Here is a 24,199-nt window from a genome sequence, read left to right as displayed (position 1 = left end):
TTTAAATTAACATATGATAAAAAATTCTATGTACGTCATTAAAAAAATTCTACTTGCACTAAAACTGAGACAGTCCAATAAAAAAAATATTAAATAATATTTCAGTTGCAAAGTCAACAGTCAAAATCTACTATCTGTTGCAATAAAGTCAGCATAAAACAGAAACAGGGCAGGATTTGGTTTTGCCATTTAAGGGGAGGGAAAGTTAATATTTTTGATTAAAGGCTGCTAGCACACACTAATTAAGAAACATTTTTTTTATTCAAATTTTTGTGACTTTAATATACATTCTATTCTAACTGTGAACTATTTATTAGTGAGATTTTTTTTTCATAACATAAAAACTTGCATTAGCTCCAAAAAGACTTTCCTTTTCTGCTAAAATCACCCAGTCCTCTTATTAACGTATCCAAAAAAAAAACAAAAAAAAAAACAAGCCAATCATTTGCCAATAGATAAAATCAAGTTATTTCCCAACTGCTTTTGCGAACATAATTTCATGTTGACTTTAAAGCTGTCACCACATTATCTCTCTAAAATGCCCTGTAATACACAGCATAGAGTGCAGACACTTGAAAAACGAAGCTCGTACTTCAAAGTAGGTAGATGTCTTTCTGGGGGGCAACCGACATTAGCCATTAAAAAATTGAGCTGCATCTATAAAAAATTACTAAGACAATATAAACACTGCCCTCCTAAAACCCTCATATATATACACACACTTGTTTGACATACAAAGGGTAGAGTGGTCAGAGGAATCCGCAGCTACTATCATGAAGTTGCACTTTTACTTCGAGAAAAAACGTAACAGTGATCACTTTTAAGGGTGGGAGAACACAAGACAGTTTCTATGTGATTGTTTCAAGGGGACTTTATAAATATGACCGTTAACACTTTCCAGCCATGTGTCATTTTAACTAAAACCAAGCTGAGAAACCACAGACCGGAAGTCATTGTATGCTGAAGTATTCTCATACAAGAACAAAATTGCTTTCTCTCACCTGCGCGGGACCCTTTGCCTCAACTGGAGACTGTTTCCGACCACATAATTTCTCAGATACTCGAACTGTTTGTAGAGGTAGCTAAGGGCTTAAAATACAAAACAAGAGGGTCTTCCCATGTGTAGAAAAGTACAAGATACCAAAAATCCTTGATTCAAGTCAGACAATGTGTGAACGAACTGCAAAAAAAAAAAAAAGAGCTGCTCTTCTCAACACGCTAGCTGACAGAGTAACAAGGCCACAGACACTGTGGTTCAGCATTAGAAGACCTGAATAGCTTAAAAGACAGATCTGACTACAAGCAAAAGCATTCACAAGACAACTTTCCCACTTTGCATTAAGTGCTGAGAGGCATAAGACAGAATTTAAAACTATGAAGGGGCATCTTTTACCCTCACTTTAAAAAAAGTGGGCCTGGTTATTAAAAGACAATGTTGTAACAGAGACCCACTCCATTATATTTCAAGACCCGAGTAGGTTAAAGTTGCACAGTTTTAAAATTCAAGACCATGAATATATGACAGGAATGGACTCAATACCTACGACACAAAGAACCTTTCTTCTCCAAAAACAATTTTTGCTGAATATGGGTTGTTGAGTTGCTATATGGGATATTTTGGTGATATAAAGTTTATTTTTGACATTATAGTTAGAATTTGACTTATTCTTCTCGTCTCAATGAATAACTGAAGCACTCATTGGTTCTTTGTACCAATGAGTGCTTTACTAAAGATAGTAAAAATCAACATTAAATTACAGAATATCCATTCAATATTTTCAAACTTTAAGTTAATGCAGCTCAAGTGTTGTTGTCGTTAAAGAAAAAAAAGAGAGACAAACCAAATACATTCGTAAGTTTATTTCAACTATGCAAATTTTGTTAAAATGCAAAAGCAACTTCCACTAAACAGTCTCAGATTCTGGATCCCATTGTAGATGGTTTTCTAAAGACCCATACAACTTGTATGGCAGCGACTGAAAATCCCTTTATGGAACATTTATTTCGTAAGAGCGCAGTGGTTGGGAACTCGACCACTTAACGTGTGCATGGAAAATGTGACCCCGCAACCTTCAAAGACAGCCCCCCACTCTCAAGTACGGCACATGTATTGGTAAATACTTGCATGACAATGGGTCCTCCGCCCAGGGTCTGACGGCATTCTATATTAATAGAAGCGCTGTGTATTATTCATAGGTAGAATTACTTTGGTGGCACGGTCCCAGGCCAAAGGGAGCTCCATGCACTCCTGCTCTCAGCCCTGACATGAGGATACTAACAATACCGGACATGTGCAGGGCTGCCCGAGTTTACCACTGCCCACACACTTTCGCCCCATTATAATAATCTATTCAAGGATTAAAGGGGTTTTATCTTGAAGCCCATGAATAATGAATGTGGAATTTCAAAATTTAATTGCCCCGAATTAAATGATTCAAGATAATGTTTCTTTTATAAATTTGTAATTGGGCTTGGGGGGCAAAGAATGAAAAAATACATTAAATAAAACTTTTTTTTCTCCCTGCAAATGAAACGAAGAATGAAAGGACAATGGACGAGTGCCCTTACGTCTCCTAATGGGGATTTTAAAAAAAGGCCCTCTTAAAGACAGATAGACAGGTCAAAGATTTGAAGAAAAGCACTCCACCTTATTTGATTCAGGTGAAAAATGCACAGAACTTTAATCTTGGACTTGTCATTGTAGGCAGACACTAATGGCTCTTACCTATACAGTTGTACTGACATACTGGGAGTCAGTGCAATCCACTATGTATTTTCTTTATGGCTAGATCACGTTAAAGATTTGAGAATAAGTGTATTAAAGCTGTTAGCTTTCCAAAGCTATAACTCTACAGTATATACAGAAGCAGCAAGAACAAGGGAGAGGCTTCCATACACTCATCATCTTTCAACATCATAAACTATTCTGAACAGTATATTGAACAGTGCTGTTTAGTTGGGCAGAACACTTGAACTGAAAATGTCATTTCCATTTCTGTATTCCATTGCCATGTACACAACTTCAAAAGGATAACAAAACACTGGGGGCATATTCGGATATTTTGATTAATTTCTCATCACTTAATACAAGTCATTACTGATGGATCATGTGACTGGGTAGAGGAACAGCTCTAGAATTTAATAATGATTTCACCCAAAAATTTTAATTATTTACTTACCCTCATATTATACCCTATATATTATGTTACTTCTTTTTTAAATATATTATATTATTATGCATCCCTTTGAAAGTTGTGCTAAAAAGCTAAATAAAAAAAGAAGTCTCCCGAAGCCATATTATAGCTTTGTATGAGGAAGAGATGGAAGATTATCAGTAAATAATTGCTTAGCTTTGGGTAAATAACTGACCAAACTGTATCATATAGCTTTTAAAAGACTTTGAATACAGTGCTCAGTAAATAAATAACAATAGACATATCTGAAACAACATTAGGGTGAGTGAATAATGGCAGATTTCTAACTTCTTGGGTGAAATATTTCTTTAATTAATAGCCCCCAATGTGTTGTTATTTAAAAGCTGACAGGAACAGAGTTTTGCCTTGTGGGTGATGCACATCTACATCCTGGATCAATGTTTCTATATCTGAAATCCAACTAAATGACATTCGTTAAGGCTTAAAAATGACCACAACAGTTGCATGACAAATGCGAGAGATCATTTTGGTGTTGCAGCGAATACTTGCATAAAAAAAATTAAGAGGTTTCCCAAAAATAAGGTTTCCCAAAGATCACATACAGTATGAGAGAAGTTAGTCCTCTGAGATCATAGTCTCGATGTCCATTAACTGAAAATGTTTCATAAGCACAGGAGGATTAAAAAATAAAAAATAAAAAAAAAAAAAAAAAAAAAAATATATATATATATATATATATATATATATATATATATTATATATATATATATATATATATATATACTTATTAAGAAACACACATACACATATACACATACATATATATATATATATATATATAAACAAATTGAAGAGTGAATAGCTTTAACATAAAAACCTTGAATTACATTCAGAGTATGGTTACTAAAAACCAAAACCAAAACTAATGCTGACTTTGAGAATGCACTGACTGTTCTCTGAAGTGCATAAAAAATATATACTTTTTTTTTTTGGGACTGACGTCTTTCAATAACCTTACTTTTTATGCGGAGTAAAGTAAAGTACTAGCATGCAGCGAGGCAGTGATGATCTCTTTACAGATCAATGTCAGAACATAAGCGTAATGATTGTCAGGGCAGCACTAAACGTAAAGTACGTAACTGGCATGATCTACAGCAACGGCTGGGTAAAGAGAAAGTAAATTCCCAGTCAGCATTTTAGATGACTAAAACAGAAACATCCTTGGCAACGTACCATGTTTAAAGTCTCATATATATTTTTCTTTCATTTAGTGAAGTCCCGAGAAAGCCTTCATCTAGATGGGAGTCCATATGATTGGTTACTTCCTAACCTTGTTACCACTTTTACTGGCAGAACGGTGCGAAGCTACTACAAAAGAAACCAAATGTGGCACTGATAAAAAACTCCAACAAAACTAAGTAAAAACAAACAACAGGCTTCTTATAGCTTGAGCTAGCTCATACTTAAGCTGCATTTAATAAACAAAACAAACAAAAAAAAAACATTTTAACTGAAATCCACTGCTTTAGTTTAGAAAGCTTTTGCTCCTATTTGTGAGTCTCTTAAACGAAAATAAATAAAATAGCAGGAACTAAGATTGCCACTGTGCGCTGGTTATGACTATTTGCCGCCATCTTTTGGTTCACCTTCAGTTCGTTTGGTACTCGGGTCATGCTTCTCAACCTTACTCTCTTTCACCACCGCATCACCTCCTGGAGGATCCTCTTGAGTACCATTGAGATCTTTTACACTGGCCATTAAGAACGGGTTATGGAGGAGTCCAAGGCAGGCAGCGTCCGGCTTGATTTGAGCCAGGTTCATCTCCTCCTGAACACACTCGTCTTCTTCTTCCAGTTTACGCAGGATTATGGGGAGTTTAGCATCTGCGTTCTCCAAAAGGGCGATGTCGCTTTCTTCGTACAGTGGCAGAGGGGCCCCTTCGTCCAGCTGCTTCTGGAAGTGCAGGCGCTTGGCCCGACCGCTTGACACTGCGCGCTCGAGAATCTCTTTTTCCGCCAGCCGTAGCTTTATAGCAGTGCGGGAGTGCAGGGACAGGTCAGGCTTCTCCAGCATGGAAGCGGTTCCTCCTGAATATAACACAACAGAGATCTTAAACTAATAACGATTGGTTAAACCTGATCATTATTGTTAACCAATCGGAAACAAAATGGCTTGATTACAAAATGAAGTTTATGCCAAACTTTCTGCAGTTACTGCTTTTTAGAATGAAACAGAATGAATTAAACTGTGTCAGAACAAATTTATCTTGCTAATGTCAGATAACTTCGATAGAAAGGTATGTAATGAATTAGGCTGGATAGCTGTCAGCTGTTAAATTTAAGTACACAAATTATATAATACCAATTTAGGTCAACCAATTTTAATGCAATGCTTCATTTTGTTCAGTCTGTGGTGTTAAAAAAGGTTGCATTACCAATAAAAGAAAAACACTTAAGCAAAACATGGTCATTTGTTCAAAAGTGTCTTCGAACACGTCTGAATAATTTTTGGGCCCAAATTTTACTGGTAGTACACTGTATGAAAAATTATTGGGTATATTATGTCACAGTTTCCTTTATAAAAATTCCAAAATTATATCTGGTGTCTGAATAATTTCTTCACAGAAAAAAAAAACAACAATAAATCATAATTGAAAAATTCCAAAATTATATCTGGTGTCTGAATAATTTCTGGTTTGACTATGTACAGAACTATAAAGCATATTTGGTATTCACAGAAAAAAAAAGCAGGACTATTTTGTTAGGGTTATGGTGTGGGTTATGGTAAAGTTACAAAATGTTTAACTATATGTAAAAAAAAAAAAAAAAAAAAAAAAATAGAAGTCTATGCAATGTCCTCATTTAGATAAGTTAATATGTGTATGTACGTTTGTACATATGTATTAGAAATTTTTTTTTTAGATATGTTATTCAGTAAGGACTATTCAAAGGTAAATACATTTATGTAAAAACCCCCCAACACAGCTGCTTTTAAAATTGATAAGAAGTATTGCTTGAGCAGCAAATAGAAGAACGTTACTACCATTGTTCCCTATGCAACTAAACTTTTTAAACTATTTAAAGATGTTTTATAAAATCTGTGTGGAAGTTCAAAGATTGTTTGCCATTCTTCCAGCACCTCTGCGGTCGTCTTGTAGGTTTTGAGAAGCAGCGCAGCCCGTGTTTCCAGGAACGTCCACAGCTTGATTTCGTTTCCCAGCTGACAGGGAATTCAGTGTTGCCCAGGGTGAAGATCTTGTTGATGGCGTGATCGCCCACCAGGTAGTCCCTGAGTTCCTCTGCAATCAGAAATGCACACCTCTCTGGTTAAGGGAGTAATCTGCCGTTGTAGTGAGCAGGCAGGTCTGATCTGCGGCGATTATGTAAGGTATGATTACACGGCTGCTAACGAGATGAAAGGGCTTGCCCGAACGAGTGCTTTTGCTCATGCACACGCTGAATCCTGTCACACTAGTAAAAATAGAAGCCCCCCGCACAGGGGCTTCGCTTCGTTTTTTGTGAACAAAAATTAACATAAAAATTCTGAATAATGTATCAGCTTTTAGACTTAAGAGGTTCTTGCCCAGAGGACATGGCCTTGCTTGTCTTGGGATTCGTTTATTGACAAAACACCTTGCTTCTCCTACATAGAAAACTTCTTATTAAGTCCTAACTAGTTACTCTGGATCAGTCCTTCCACACATCTGCTGCACTGTCTTGACCAATTAGACACCTGAGGGACACTTGTTTAGGCTTTGTTGTCCTAACTAGTTTAATGTAAGAATGTGATATGAAATACGGCATCTCATTTCCTGTTTTATGGCCCACAGGTGTACCTCAGTGCCAGACGTCAAGGTATCGGGACAAACAAAGATTCTTACCTTCAGTCATGCAGAAGACACGCAGGAAGGCCAGGAGCTGAGCCGTTATGGGCGGCTCACTGCAGTGCAGGGCAAAGACACTGGGACCTGAGGTGCAGAAGAACCAGAGAGGGTTTCAAAACAGGGTGTTACTTCAACTGACTTCCCCCCCACTTCTCTCAAAATTAAACCCCAATTAACTCCAGTGGAACGGGCAGGTGCTAATGGAAGCCTCCTGCCTGCACGAGACCACAGCTCTGCTCCCCGTCGCATGACAACTGATTGATCTAAAGCGATGAGAGGCCACTGAACTTGATGCATTTTTAAAAAACACGCTCAATCATTTATAATTTACCGTTTAATTAACTGGAGCATATCTATGGCCTCTTCCTGTGATGACTTACAGTGGGATGAAAAGGAGCATCTCGGCTATGACCTGAATCAAAAGGTAATTTCATATGGGCCTGTGTGGATTTTGTTTTGGAGACTTAAAGAATATTGATCGGTGTGACAGAAAATTCACTGATAGTATTATGCCACAATAGAAGAGGTTTTACAGCACTTGTAATTCTGTTACAACTGGATGATGATTCCTGCAGCAGTGTGACTCTACTGGGGGGATTGAAAGGGATGTTAACTTGAGAAAACCTTACACCTTAAAAAAAAAAAAAAAAAAAAAACAAGAAGATAAAAAAAAAAAAAAAAAAAAAACAGTGTATGGGGAAAAAAATTACATGTAAACTCCCCTCCAGAATTACTGCCACCCTCTAAAAAAATACACCCTAAATAATACAAAATAAAACAAATCGATGTCATCTATCAATTAATAATATATATATTTTTTTTTAATCATATAGCAGTTATCCAAATAAAGTTATTAGCCAATTTTTTGTCTTTAAGTGGCTATTCAAACTTCCTATTCACTTGGTTTATAATCACATTATGACACTTTTCATGGCTTATCTAAAGCAAATAATTCTTAAAGGCACTGTAGCTCAAGTAGTGCTATGAAGAGCGGCTCATTGTCAGAATTATTATCAGCAAAAAATAAACTAAAACAATAAAGAGTCTGAGGTACAATTATGAGGTCTAATGGGTTTTTATGGAATTAAAACTAGACTGAACAATACAGAAATAATGAAAAGAAAAAAAGAAAGAAAAGAACAAAAGAAAAACAAACATCTGACTCGACGAACATCATGTGGTTTGTCATTCCTATACAGGATACTCACGCAGGAATCCCAGCACGAGCCAGAACCTCGGCCTTCATGGCATACAAACGTTCGCTCTTGCTCACACCCAGCTTAATCTTCACGCGGTCATGTGCGTTGTCTTCAAAGAAAAAACCATTGTGGATCACAAACTCTGCATTGGATCTCGTACCATAGAATATGTAGATCTGAGGGGAGAGAAACCGGAAAACCTTTGACATAACACATTACAACAACACATTACTACAGTAACGCACTGCCCTTCATTTCATGGACTCATGGATGCCCAGGTCTATGGGAACGGATGTGATATTAACCAGTGGCAATTTATTGCTGAAAACGTCCTTCCCAAACTACCACTCACGTCTTCCGCTAAACAGTACATCCGCAACATTTACAGATAGCGCTGTGCAAAGAGAGTGTGAAAGAGAGAGATAAAACAGTGCTGGAGAGAAAGAGAGGGGGCGAGAAAAGCACAGTTTTCAATTTTATGTTCTCTGCCTCTCCACATTGAGTTCCGGCCCAGTGCGAAATCAGCAGCAGGAATCAGGGATCAAACGGCTCTGTATGGAGTGACGCTCCAGAAACGTCCCCTCCTACTCCCCCCAACGCTTGTCTGAGCCCCACACACCAGCCCCCGCACTCGCTTTCTTCTTCCACCGGCTGTCTCTGCGAATCTTATCAAATAATTCACATTCTGGAGTGGGGGGGTGTATACCTGGCCTGTCACTGTGTGCCCCGCATATCCGCTCTCCCCATGGCTGGATCTGAATGCCTCCGCTCTCTTATATTACCCCCGGGCCTCCATAATGGCCGCTGGCTGATAAATGCATCACGGAAGCACAAGCATACAGCAATAGCACCGAGGTGAAAGTGCGCGAATAGAAATTGAAAATGTACAAGTGCATTAGTTGGACAGAGCATGGCACGAAATCCACACGCTGATTATGTCAATCACATGGGTAGACGTGATATTGTCGGAGATATTCTGCTACCCTAATTGTGATCTTAAGATGGTTGAGCTGCTGTGATAGTTGTTGTAAGTCTCACCTGTTCACCCTCTTTGTAGTCTTTGAGAGCCACACATTCGCATCGGTCATCCTCTAGATTGTAGCCAGTAGTAATCTAGGACAGAACAGAACAGAACAGGTTTTGTTAATATTTGAGTAACTTAATATACACCTGAGGTATATTTTAAAAGATGAGTGACTGAAACATTTTGGACACCTTAGCACTGTCCATTTGTTATCAGACCATCAGCCATAAATGGTCAGCAAAAACTTTTGTGCTACTTTAACATAAAATGTAAAATATAATTAGCACATTAAAAATGGTGATTATAAACATTTAGGGATTACAACTGCAAGGCCAGTTTATGAAATATTTCTTCTGTGGGTAAGAAAAAAATCAATAAAACAAAACAACAGGGCAAATCCAACAAATAAACGCCACTTATTAAAAGTTATAGAGTCAACCTATTAAATTAACGCACCCTAACAAATACAATCCTTCACTATTAAATCTCTTAAAATCTTCAAGAAATCAACTAAATCAGTGATAATCATAAGTAAATTGTCCGAAAAACACTGCCGCAACACATACATTGTGTTTTTATTAAACCTTAACCATGGGATTACCAGAAAACCCATTTCATTACACATTTTAATGACCGTGATTTTCAATGCACATGATAATTGGAAACAAAACTTCATTTTAGGATATAAGTGCATTACAGAATCATATGAACAGAGGCGATATATTGCTCTGTGGCAAGAGCTACAAAGCGCAATCAAAGATAAATTATCCAAATAAATATAAAAGATCCCTTGGGATGATGGCATAATCTACCGAAAAATCACATTAGATGCTCTTGCATTCCTTAAAAGTAAATGTTTTTTTTTTTTTTTTTTTTTTTTCTGTACTTCAAGACTGCAGTACAAGTGAAAGCACTGTAAACATCCATGTCATGCAGGAATTTATAGAAAAATGGTTAAACTCAATTGGTTGCAAAAGCTTTCTGCTACTCATAAATGATTTTTGATGGGGAGCTCTGTGTTCATTTTGAAGCAGCGCTGCAAACTCACCAGGCCATTGGTATGGTTGCACATGTCCCAGAGAGGGATCAGGGCCAGTGTGACCCGACTTCCGTCTGCTGTAGGAATCTGGTTCTGACGGGTCATCACAGAGGACACTGCCCACCTGATATACAAATGCCATTGCTTCATTACAGATTCAAAACTGGTTCAATATTAAATATAGTTTAATGTACACCCAAAACAAAATTTCCTTCCCAGTCCACCCAGAACATGCATAGATGTATGTATAAATTTGATGTTCATTTTTCATGCAAAAGGGTTATCCAATCAAAACATGGGTCATTTGCATATTAGAATTCTTAAATGTATATGAGTAAAAAATATCCTGTTTCATTCTTAAAGCCAAAGCAAGGGTGGAAAATGGTCATAAAACTATCTTACTACATTACAAGTAAACTTCGGAAAAAATATTTTTTAAAAAGTACAGAATATAGCTGCTTTAATAGTCTGCATATTAGGCAATAAAATGACCTTATATCTGATTGGTCCTGAAGAAAAAAAAAAGGTCTTATCTAGTCTAAATAATCTGGGCATAATTTATTAAAAGACACTTCATGAAGTCCACCGAAGACAACATTAGCTGTGACAAGACGCTATTCCATTCTCTTCACACATTACCCAACGGGAGCACAGACTTGCATCCTATTCAAACAATCTAAAGATGAAAGGGGACCAATGATAAATTATTCCTTCACAGATAATTTGGTGCTAATGAAAGAACAATGAGAACAAACGCCTCATTTTTAAAGGCCATCGCGTAGCCCTACAACCAACCTACGGCTCGTCTTCCTGCTCTTTTCTTTTTTTGAACCTCAGCAGGGAAGAGAACTTCCACTTTTTTTAACATGGTAGGACATTTCAACCAACCTGTAGTCGTCAAAGGTTAAAAAGCATCTTTCAAGGGCAGTTTGCTGGCGTTCGGATGAGTCTGGGAATTGAAGATGAAGAACACAGAGAGTGGAGGGAAAGAAAAAGGAGAAAAGAGAGAATAAAGGACAAGACAGAAGGAGATATGGAGGTAGACGGAGAAAGGAGGAAAGAAAGAGAGAGCAAGAAAAAAAAAAAAACACAAATCAGTCAGTGGAATTTCATTATGTGGCTGCCTAACAGATCCTAACAAGAGTGTAGCCAGGCAGAGAGCGTCCAGTGGTGCTATGCAAGGATCATGGTGGCATTAGCCCCCCATACATCACTGTCAACTTAATTTGTTGTGCCCAGCAGCCGTCATAAATCTGCTTCATCAATTTGTGTGGACAGAGAGCCACTGGTGCCACAGAAATCTACATTTAAAGCCACAGACTCGCTCCCTCCAAGGGCTCATTTGCAGCGGGTGTCATGGAGAGGAAAAAAAAAAAAAAGCTACAATCCCGTAGAAAGAAAAAAAAAGAAAGTAGGGAGCAAAGAATGCCAGGGTCTAATTCAGCCGGCCCGTAGCACTCTCCTGAACATGCAAAATGAGCCATAAAAATAGACGTAGGTATGAAGCTGAGAGTGAAGGATATTCTTCTTTTCCCCCACAGGTGCTCTCACGGCTGTGTGTGTGGCGTTTGTCCTGTGAAATGAAGCACCGTACTCCACAATGAGGTACCGTGCAAACCGTAATGGTGCTTATATGTATATAGCACAATACATCAAAAAGCTTGTGCTTGAATATCATAATCACGACTCAGGTGATCAGTCCATCACACAGAATGAGTGATAAAATTGCCCAACAGATACTGGAACCAAAACAACATAAAAGAAAAAGTGAACTCGGCAGACTTCAAATGACAAATCACTTACAGATCTGAATACAAAATAACTTCCTTAATAAAAGATAAAAAACCCATCTCTGCGACATGAGGGTTTTCAACTGTAGGATGCTGTTTTTTTAAAGATTAACATTGCTAAACCATTGCAGTGAATGTTAAATCAACATCCAGCAAATGTTTGAAAATGTAATACTCAAACGACAAACAGCTGACCATGGCTTGATGAAAAGCTGATAATTAAATGACTTAAAAAATAATAATGTTTTTTAAACAAATAACACTTTCCACACAAAATGAAATATTTTATTAGTTTATATATATATATATATAATATTTCGTTAAATTATTAAAATATTAACATTCAAGATTCAAGATTTTTATTTGTCACATACATGGTTATATGGAGAGCATATGAACAGAAGTGAAATGTAAGATAAAATCTCAGAGTAAATATTTTAGGTCAAAGAGGTTAAAAAAAAGGGAAATCCCTGCAGTAGCCAATCAAGACTCATTAAGCTTAAACAGTACAAAAAAATAAAATAAAAAATCAGTGAATAGTAATATAAATTATAATGTTTGTCATTATTGCATGACATCAGAAGACTTCTTTTATGGTGCTTTTAAATTCATGCTACAAGCTTTTGTTGTATGGAAAGAGCAGAATGAACACTGCATCTTTTGTGTTCCATGGGAAAAAAAAAGTCATACAGGTTTGGAATGACAACAAGGTAAGTAAATGGATGTTTTTTTTTTTTTGAAGGATCCTTTCAAATACAATGCAATGGTTTCCAGGTAATGCGCTCCTTCACAGATGTCTCCGAGACGTATGTGTGCTTACTGGAAAGGGGGCGCAAACTCCTTCTGTCAACCAAGTTGCACCATTAGGCTCACAAACTGAGGAATAGAAGCATGAAATGCAAGCGCTCAGAAGTAGCGGCTAACTTTTACCTTCCACATCTCTCTCCCCATTAATCAACTTCCCTGACACTAATTGAGCCCTGTATTCCCTCTCTCTGCTCTAGAACCCACACACACGGGGTGAAGACGGTGATACCATGTGGCCACATCATATCTTTATGACTCAGTGTGTCGGCAGAGTACAGTCCAGTTTTGATATTGCTGTAGCCCTACAGCAGAGCATAGGAACTTGTACTTCAGTTGTCCCCACTGTAAGCAACCAGGCAAAGGTCTAACACGCTCAGGTGAATGAAGGTCTACAGGCCAGCTATGAATTCATAAAGCACGATATAATAACAGAGCAAAGTCTGTCCACTTCCTTTCATTTTAACCCCAATTCTGGCAACAGGCTGACTTGGTAGCAGCGCTCATGTAGGATGATGGACAACCATTAAAAGATAAGCATTGGGTAAAGCCATCGAGTAAGAATTCAGTGACTTGGTTTGAGCCTCACGCTGCAGATGAAGGGAAGTGGTTCATGTAAGGATGGAAGGGGGAGGGGGGAGCATATTACAAGTTTTGACGGAAGTAATAGGGCAACTCTCCAGAGAGTCTCAAACGGTTCTCCAACTTCCTGTAGGAAGATGTGCTGAGGCCAGCTACACAAAGAGGATAAAAAACATCGTTGAGCATCGGTAACCATTATAGGCCACCTGAAAAGGGTTAAAGTGCCATTAATGATATTTTCAGCCCTCTGAGAGCTGAATACTCGCATGCCCGAGTACCTTAATAGATTCAATTAAGGCAATAATTAGTTGAACAGAGTGATAAACCTCAGGGGGAAGGGCAAACCTGGCTGCAGAAAGGCCATGAAGAGGTCTGCCCGGATCCCTCAGAGCACTGTAGGTTAGGATAAGGCCTCTAGTCTGGAAAAATGTAGGATGTGTGCACATAAAGGGTAGTTTGAGAGGAAACGGAGGGAGTTTTAGACGGCGCGTTTGATGAGGTGTAGTTTTTGGAGATAAAGGGCAGCTGCACCGCTGCAGGTTCAGCTTGTGATGCATTAGCATCACCAGAGAGAGGTAATTCATCATGTGCCACAATGGCACCGCGGCTCAGAGAGAGACGAGGGGGGAACGGCCCTGTAAATCAATTAGAAAACAAAAGCTCCCACCACGAGCGCCTGCTCTCCTTAACGAGGACGGCGGGAAACGCGGCTAATTGGCCGGTGGCCTCCAGGAGGTCTTTCTGGAGCCGAGATCCCCAAGCACCCCATCCGCCGCACTGGCCGACATTAGAGAGCTCGTCATCCGTGCACATGCTGAGGTTCAAACGGGATTGATTTTAATCCTTACTTCCGTTACGTCGCCTGTTTCAACATTCGACTTTGTGCATAAAAATGATGAAACGAACGTCGTCGTTCGACGTTGCAAACTCTCCCTCATTTTCAGAGCTGCATCAGGAAGGTCAGACAGATATCTTCCCAGGTGCAGAGAGAGGGGGTGGGATGAGAGCATACCACTGGGACCCTGTTCATTTCTCATCAACAGCGGCAGATGCAGCACACCAAGGTTACTTTGCATTCGCTGCATTCCGGGGTCACCTTATGAGGTTCACCTCCCCCACACACACGCACGCATACAGCCCCAGCGAGGAACGCACGGCTATCATTGGTCCCCCGCGGACACGGGAGGCGCTCTGATACTCCTCGGAGGGCACCTGGCGTTGACAACAGCATATCCCTCTTCACGCAGGCAAATATATATAAAAAGCTCCTCAATTCCTGCAGGTGAAGGGCCTTGCTTTCTCAGTTCTTCCCGAGGAGAAGCCAGGAGGAGGGGGGAGGCAGGGACCAGATAAAGCAGGCAGTGGGAGGAAGTAGAAAAGGGGGGGATGCTGGGGTTGTCAGTCATGTGTGGAAGGTACAATCAGGTCAATTCAATTCAAAGCCAATGCGACAAGCTAATTTTCCAGCCCGGTCATCTGCGGCCGCCTCAGAAGAGAGGCTGACATTGACAGTAGTCATTACAGTGACACTGGCTCCCAACCTGAAGAGCCGAGAGGAGAGGAGCGGACAGGACACTCACCGAAGGGCCAGCAAGACAACCCTCCCCCTCAACAGAACCTCTCTAGAAAAAATACAGAGGTTTAGATAAGCCAAAAAAAAAAAGTTACATGTTCATTTCACTCTGAACTCCTACTCGAATGCACTCAGACTGAATCTTTGTTCATTAAAAAGTGCGACCAGTGTGGAATTCATTACACCAATAGGTCATGAGGTCCTCCAGCTTGATTTTAGCAATACAAACTTTAACCAAGTTCGTTTCATAGGAAGTAGTGTTTCATTTAGACCAGTATATTTAGATGCTTAACTCACTTCTGCCACCTAATGGACAATAAAACGTTCAATGCATATGCAAATTGATTTATTTTTTGATGACTGATGCCAACGGCTTAAAGTAGCAGATGCATATATCCCAGTTTATTGTGTTTCCTGTTATTGGTCTCATTCGCTGTATAGAAAACGGTATAAATACACTTGATTAAAGTTATTAACAGAGTACGAGAAACAATAATACTGCTCCTAATTACACTCCAACCCCCTTTTATAAACTAGAAAACATTTAATAAAGAAAATGTCAGCAGATTTGCAGACAAAATGACAAATACATTAACTCTTTGCATGAATATTTGATGCCTTATCTTGACAGTAATGTGAAATATTAGTTTCTTTTCCCTAATTGACAGTCATCTAATGAAAGAAACAAAATGTACCAGCAGAGATTTTGAATGAAAATTGGGGAGAACTGGAAGAGCATATTATTGCTTCCTTAATAGCCAAGAGGAGGTCCAAGAAACGGGATAAAATTTATTGGACAGATTACAGTCCCATTGAAATGAACTGCCATCTCAATGTGTGATTTAATAATCATAAATCTGCATATTCAAGATTTTCAACACAACACTGAAATAAAATTTTATGGTCATATAATGCACTTTTTGTAACCAAAATGGAAAGAACGTGTTTTAAAACTTAAGAGGTAAGGCTACCACTGAATATTAAGCACAGATATTTCACTGGACTTATTTAAGAACAAAACTCAACATTTCTGTTTACCGTTTAGTTTGAATTGTGGGAAACAAGTAAATGTCTTTACTTTTGAAGTGACAAGAAGATATTCTAGTCTAAAAATATATTTCAATTGTTCCTTATTAAAACAGAGCAAAAGCTATCATACCATTTGGCATATCACAGTCTTTTCTAACATCGAAATCTAACAATTTTGCACATGCATGCAAACTAATTCATGCTCATTTATGTTTTGCTTTGAAACTACATTAAGGGGTAAACATCTCCCCCTACTGGCCAAAGATTGCCACTGTGGCACTGTCTCTGAGCCATGTCAATGGCAGCTTATCAGGGGCCCTGAAATTGGGTGCAAGAGGGCATTATAAAGCTCCTTTTACCCATCTCCAATGTGCCTTCAACGGCAGGGATCCTTTTAAAACTGGATTTCCTCACCTCAGCAGACAGCAGTGTAAAGGACAGCTATTCATGTGGCTAGAGAGTCTGAATAAGTTGTGGCGCTGATTGTTTAAAGAGCCCTGCACTCAAACGGCTGGCAGTCCATGTATGAGAGACAGATAGGGCTATCAGTCACTGCACTGGCGCACTCATCAAAACTGCCATACATATGAGCACAACTCTATGAGTCAACTGAAGATAGTTTTGTACATATACGCCAACAATTAAGAGAGAATCTATGTGACTTACATGGATGACTTTGTAGAAGTAGGCATACTGCCGTGCTGTGTTTTTGTATTGACTGAGTACGTCCTGTATGGCTTGTGTGGCCAGCAGGTGGCGCACTTCCTCCTCTTCAAAGTACAGGGGTGTGTCATAATCAGCAGGCAGGGTCTTGATGTAGGGCAGCCAAGGTGAGCTGGGATTGGCCCGTTCACACAGCAAGTGTAGAGCCAGAGTCACATTGCCCATGGCCTGCAGGATCCGGTCCTGACTGTACAGCGGCCCTGTGAATAAAAGGTGAGTTTAGGAGTCAGTCTGCAAACGTTTTCTAGACACAACTATGGTTCTTTTCACTTTTGCTATCACACTAGGTTTTTATTTGGACCTGTGTAATTGAGCTGAAAGCTTCATATGTTTGAAAGCCTAAGACTGCAACCAGGAACCACACTCAGGAGAATTAAAGGAGTTCGTATCAGGTCATGTAAACAGTTGGTACCATTATTAAAATGTACCATTGTGCAGACAGTTCAGAAAACCATATCTGTGTTCCAACCAGTGTTGTTATTGTTAACTAAAACTATCAAAAATCATTTTCAGTAATTGAAATAAAGCTAAAAACAAAACATGAAAAAAATTTAAGTCTAATACATTTTCTGTGGTAATCAACAGCATGTCACAGATGCTGTCGACAGAGCTAAAAGTTGTATTTAACATTCCTGGAACAATAAAGTAACATTTATATAAATGTGGTCTACATTTTCTCTGTGGGGAGAGATGTGACATGCCATTGTCAGAGTTTGAGGTCAAAGATTGACATTGCTACAACTATACAAACTCACCAAGGACAGAGTTCTTGGCAGATTCTACAGTCATCAGCATTTTTCGAGGGATCCACAGGAACAGCTCCTCTGCCTGAAATGGACAGAAAATGTTACATACAAATTTAGTTTAATTACAGGGCTAGTCCTTTCATGACATTCAAATTCCTTTTTTTTTTTTTAAATAGCCTCTTTAAATGCATTTTATAACTAGCAATTAGCAAAAGCAACTGAAAACGTCAATGAGGCAATGTAGCAGCCATTCAAATCCATCTGAACACTGACTCAATCAAGTCTGGAGGTGAAGTATGATGTGCAGTGATCAATAACCTCTATATATTCCCTTCTAAAGCCTTAACAAGGACGATGATGAAAACAGCTATGACAGATACATATACACACCTATAATTACCACTTGGTCACTGACCATCAAGAAGGAACACACAAATAATTACCATCTACTGTATCTACAACCAATCTATAAGATGAGTTACTGTAGGTGTAGGTGGCAGAAAAAGGCAGCATGTCACACAATGGACTGAATCTCGATAATACACAAGTTTTTGATGCCAGAAAGACTACCAGCATGAGATCTGGTTCATATTGCAGCTTATTTTGGCTAGGAACAGCCCATTTAGAGACAAAGGCGCTGCAGGAACATAACTCATAAAAACAATAAACCAAGATGTATCCGACATACTGTATAACTAAAACAGTCTAAAAAGTCTAACTAAAATAGACTTTTATCCATTTTACCAACAAACAATCCCTGGTCTTGCTGAAAAAGAAACCAACCTTGATATCTTTGGCGGCCTTCAGGCCATATCCTTCATCTGCAAAGTTGGAGATCTCAAAACCGTCACAAGAAGCCCCGCATTCTGCAGCCCAGGCCATCAGCTCGGAGAAAAAGTCCTCCCTGGTTCCCTCGAATGATACTGACAACCCTGAGGAAATAATACAATCCCAACATAAGCTGATTTAGCTATTGTATGTATACTGAACATCAGCGTGAGAAGTTTTCTCTGTAATGATTTCCATTATTCTACAGCACTCTGCTGTATTATGTTAGTGTAAAACCACACAAGTGGACCTAAACGGTGCTACCTATTACTCTTGTGTATCCTGCTGCATAAAGTGCTGTCTAACATTTATTCTAATGGATATTTATGTGTTCTAATGCACATCTCTGAGACTCCCACTGAGTATTTTATTAAATAATGTGATACGATCTTACTCAAGTCATCACATCACTGTAACCGAAGATATTTTTGTACCTGCCACAGTACAATAACTTATTGTGTATGAGCATATTATAGTCATTCTATCAGATAAAGAAATGTGTAACATGCCATCTTTTGTGCTAATTAGACTTCTCATACTCTTATGTTTCTCTTAAATGAACCAAAAAAAGCCATTTATTCACCCTCATGTTGCTCTGAAACATTTTGATAGCAAAATGAACAAGCCAAAAACAAATGGCCAAGCTTTCATTTGAAAAGAATTGAAAAAAAGTGCATGAGCCATACTGACGACTTTTATTGTTCTTTTCTGACAGGTTTTGAAGATTTATAGGATCCATCTCTATTCACTTGCATTGTATGGGAAAAGATCTTTAAAGACATTCTGTAAAATTTCTCATTCATCCAGAAAAAAAAGTCATAAGCACAAGTAAATGACAGAATTAATTTCACATCTGGGTGTTCCACACCATCTGCTTTTTTCCAACCTCTTTATTCTTGAAACTAGGACAGTATAATACTTTACTCCTTAAAAATGGCCAATGGCTAATCACAAGGCAAACCTTGCTACGTAAAAGCTTTAAAACTGTTAAATCATATTAATATGAAGCAACTTTGTACCTTTCTGTTTCTTACGGATCTTCTCCACCAGAGCTCGGATCTGAACATATTCCTCCCACTCTTTCCCAGGAGAGGGAGCAGTGCTGCTACACTCTGAATGGGGGAAAGAAAATAAAAGCATTCCAATAAGTGTATATTTAACAATCACTTATGCTTAGATTAACAAAACACAATTATTGACTATGGGGGAAACAGCTCAGTGCTCCATATTAAAGAAATAGTCCACCAAAAATAAATTAAAATTTGCTGAAAAGTTACTTAAAATTCAGGCCATCCAAGATGTAGATGAGTTTATTTCTACATCAGTTTTGGAGAAATTTAGCATTAAATGGATTACCTGCTCACCAACGGATCCTGTGTAGTGAATGGGTGCCGTTAGAATAAATGACAACAAAGTAAAAAAGTAATCCACATGACTCCAATCTATCAATTAACATCTTGTAAAACGAAACGCTGTGCATTTCACTTGAGAAAACAATATTATGGATAGAGGACTTGCATTTTAGCCAGAAGCAACCATTTGAAATTTTCAATTTCTTACAAACACACAGCTTTTGGTGCTTTTGCAGATTACTGTGATGTTTTTATCAGCTGTTTGGACTTTGATTCTGACGGCACCCATTCACCACAGAGGATCCATTCATGATCAAGTGTTGTAATGGTACATTTCTCCAAATCTGCTCCATTGCTAAAAAAAAAAAAACTTTTCAGCAAATTTTCATTTTTGTGTGAACTTTGGACTGATAACCAAACGATCCCATGAAATACCACCATACCCTTGAGCACTTAACCTCAGGTGGCACCATTCAGATAAAAGCTTCAGATTATTAAATACTAAATAGATTTTCTTAAACTTAAAGAAACCATTCTAACTAAAGAACCTCAATTTTCAGTATCCAGCTGCATACTTTTTGCCATAAAAAAAATATATTATAACAATCATGTAATGCGATTATGGCATAATCACAAAAGCCTTTTGTGTACCAGTGATGCACATGAGTGTTGCTCCTCATGAGAGTAATTCATCCAACAGTATATCAGAACAAGAATGCAGCCATAAAGAATATTTTATACTCACTCTGCAGCAGTTCAGAGATTAAATTCATCATCTCTTTCGGAGAAACCGCAGCTGTGGCCCCGGTCCCCGATTTCTGGGTCTTCACTCGGCTCTTTTTACCCATCTTGCTGGTCTGGGAGAGAGGATGGCTGTAAAAATAGCAAGTTGAAAGCAACAAAATGAATAAAAACAAATAAAATGTGGTTATACTTAATTACAGTAAAAATTTAAGTAAAAATCAAGCTACAACATGACCAGGTTTCGTATCTGCTTCATGCAACCTAGAAGGCTGTACAATAAATGAGCCAATAGTCTGAGAAGTACTGACTCTACAACTCTTATAAATATTTAGGTCCAGTGGACTAGGTACAGTATATTCATAACAAAATGGTAGAAACATGTGAATGTTTCACATCCAAATAATCTCTGAACCTAGAATTACTGCCAAGAAAGGTTAATGGTCTCTGTAAGGGATTATACGGATGGCTACGGAGAGCTAAAGGACACTAAATCAGGTACTTCCTTGTAAACACTGAACATGTGGCTTACATGAAACTCATCAAATACAACAAACTTGTGTCATTAACATAAAACTTCCATGCAGTTAAATTTAATAATGACTCCTATGGCAGCTCTTGCCCTATTTCTAATACGGTCTGGCTTCTCTAACTGTACAAATTTGGGCAATGCACAATAGCATATAGTAAACCATAAATCTTGAAAGCTTTTTTGTTGTTGTTATGATACCAATAACTCATGAATTAATCAAAAATATAGAAAAAACATGATTTGGACCATTTTATTTATTTAAAATGCTGTTTCTCAGAGACGAATACATAAGCCGCCAATATTTCAACCATGAATGTGTCCATCAAATCCCCCAAGCCAACTATTTACTAAACAATGACAGGCCTAATTGTATTACTGAACTGCAAATTGGATTGAAACACTTAAAAGTAAGCTACTTAAGATCCACAAGAGAACCAGCAGCACTGGCTGACAGCATTAGATAGCAAAAGACATGCAACAAACTACATAAACTGTACATATCAAAATACGAGATCAGTATATTAGATAATGATCTAAGCAGATTGATGCCTTAAAATAACTCGGCTTGGCCCAATGCATTCATTCAAACCCACCAGGAGATGATCAACCGCTTCACATTACACACTTTTAAACACTCAAGAAACATACAATCCATACATTCATTCATTCATATGTACATTACAACCCAAACAACCAATCATTCATTCATTAATTCATATGTACATACATTCATAATTCTGTCTGTCTGTCTATGACCCAGGTGTCTCAAAACCTGGTCAGTTGACTACATTAACATCTCTTTAAAGCACATTTGAAACGTTCATACAGTATTTTAAACGTTCAACAACATTTTGGGGAGCGTACTGAACCCTTTAAGCACGCCTACGACGCCCAGATATGCTGCCTTGGTAGGCTGCTCACAAGATTTTGAGACACATTCAATGTGTTAATAACCAGCATGCTTGTATTTCGCAATTTGTTGAATTACACACCCTTTATAGCGTACATTTGCGACGCATTTGCAGGCACGTGGCTTATTATATGATGTTTAACTATCATAAACACCTCGTGCTCATCTGCAAACATTATTTAATCAGACTGAACAGCAAAACTACCTTCCAATTGACTGCACGGATCCTCCTGTCAACCTGGAATTCAATCCTCTCTGTCTTCTGCTCGCTCTGCTGGTAAAACCTAACTTGACCTCAGAGGCAAAGCCACGCCCAATACAATTTTCAAAAAGCGGATTGGCCCATTCGTGCGTTTGTCCCGCCTTTAACATGTACAGAAGCGTATTGTAATTGGGTAATGTTCCACACGCAACTGCATACGTGTGAGATAATTGGTTAAAGCGTAAATATATTTCACATCGCTAAACTGTTACGCATCTATTGGTTCGCGTTAAGGCGGTACCCGTCTGCAGTGAATTTACTGGTCGTGAGAGGAGTCGATCCGTACGGTCAGATTTACAAGGTTGGTTTGACCACACAAACAGAAAAGGCTTGTTTGCCTTGTGATTGGAAGTTTACTTTGGGTTCATAAAGTGACCATAAAAGGATAAAGTCTGTGCGACGTGATTCGCGGAGGAAACCGTCAATCACAGCCACAACAAACGTAACGCACAGCTATAAATGTTGTAAACCATTTATAATTTATAATGTGTTTTAATGTGGTTTATAATGTGTTTTAATGTGATTTATTATGTGTTTAATAATAGTTAATACTTTAATAAATCGATAATTCGTATTTTTATACCACTTTACAATGTATGATTTCTCTTTTTTACTTCATACATTTATATTTTCATATATTTACAAATTGTGAGCATGTAGGAAAACACATTTTTACGTAGATTTAATACAGGGTTGGGAAATGGGCAACCTCGTATAGAATGAATTAAGAATAAAACAGCTCATACAATGTTTAGTTTGACCTTCTAGGGTTGGGAAATAACATATTCTAAAGGTAAAACACCTAATTTCTCTGATCTTTGCTGGAAAAGACAAAAACTCAAGTCATTCAATGCGTAAACATTACTGCAACTCCAGCAAACCTCCAGTAGATGGCAGACTCTGCCCTTTTTTCTGCTGTTTATTTTCTAGTTCAAAAAGGAGCCGAGACTATACAAAGAGAAGGATTCGGTTTATTTCAAATCTACAAGAGGGTTATTTGCAGTTTATTTAGAATTTTTATTAGCTAAAATACAGGTCCATTTTCAGCTACATACAGCTTATTAAAAATATATAAACGCATGCTAGTTACAGGTATTCTACAGTAATAGTAGATATTTACATTGGCTGAATTGTATGTCCTAGAATACAACTTCATGTGTTCCACATACAGATGATGAGCTACACAGAACATTGAATTTCATGAAGGATTCAAACATCAAATCCTTATTCACAAAAGAAGCAGTGCATTTGAAAAGAAAATAGGAAAATATCAGCATTTCAGATTTTTTTTTTTTTTGTGCTTTAAACTGAACAAATACAAAAAAGTCAGTAGTTGTGTATTCTAGATCTGTTTATAAAGGACACTTTTAATTGGATTTCAAAATTGTTTTAATGTATGCGTATAGTTCAACACAAATGATTTAGGTATTGTGTTCACATGAAACACTTCACATCATAGCAAAGACAATGTTACTGTGTTGTTAACAGCACACACTGTTTTACTGACCCTAATTCATAACGTATCCTTTTCATAAAAATATGCAACTATTTTCTTTACTTATGCAAATGTTTGCTGCTCATTTTGTTCGCATATACATCAGACAAAAAAAAAACATAACACCGCCAAAAGCCACCTGCTGCATCCAGTGTGAAAAAAAAATAACATCCAATACGAATGTAATTTCAGTCTAGCACTGTAAAAGTGCTCTCATAAATATACAATTTCAATGAAATATCCACATAACTTTAATACAAAAATAACTCGATCGGCAGAGGGATTTCGGCAATGCTCAAAATAGCTTTGATTTAAACAAACAATACAAAATTATGGCTTATCGGGTCACTGTTTTTTTAAAAAGAGCATTTGTGGGAATGCAGCAAGCATCTTTTGAGACAGTTCTTGTGTACACAGATAATGAATCTGAATTATAATACATAAAACTCAAAAGACATCTCATTTACTGCTTTCTCATTTACTTTCATTCATAAGACTTCGCTATATATCATGTACAGTAAGCACATAAAAG

General features: G+C 37.9%; 1 protein-coding gene and 1 pseudogene across 1 annotated transcript in view; one reads left to right on the top strand and one right to left on the bottom strand.

The window, feature by feature from the left end:
• The window catches only part of LOC122140127 (HHIP-like protein 1), a 351,574-nt gene that overhangs the window by 283,935 nt on the left and 43,440 nt on the right, over positions 1-24,199 (top strand). The window lies entirely within an intron of this gene.
• On the bottom strand, positions 4,560-22,252 carry LOC109109309 (annotated as a pseudogene).

This window comes from Cyprinus carpio, chromosome B17 (genome assembly GCF_018340385.1).
Source record: "Cyprinus carpio isolate SPL01 chromosome B17, ASM1834038v1, whole genome shotgun sequence".
In the NCBI taxonomy this organism is placed as follows: domain Eukaryota; kingdom Metazoa; phylum Chordata; class Actinopteri; order Cypriniformes; family Cyprinidae; genus Cyprinus; species Cyprinus carpio.
The sequence above is the reverse complement of the archived record's forward strand: the minus strand, read 5'-3'. Positions and strand labels throughout refer to the sequence as shown.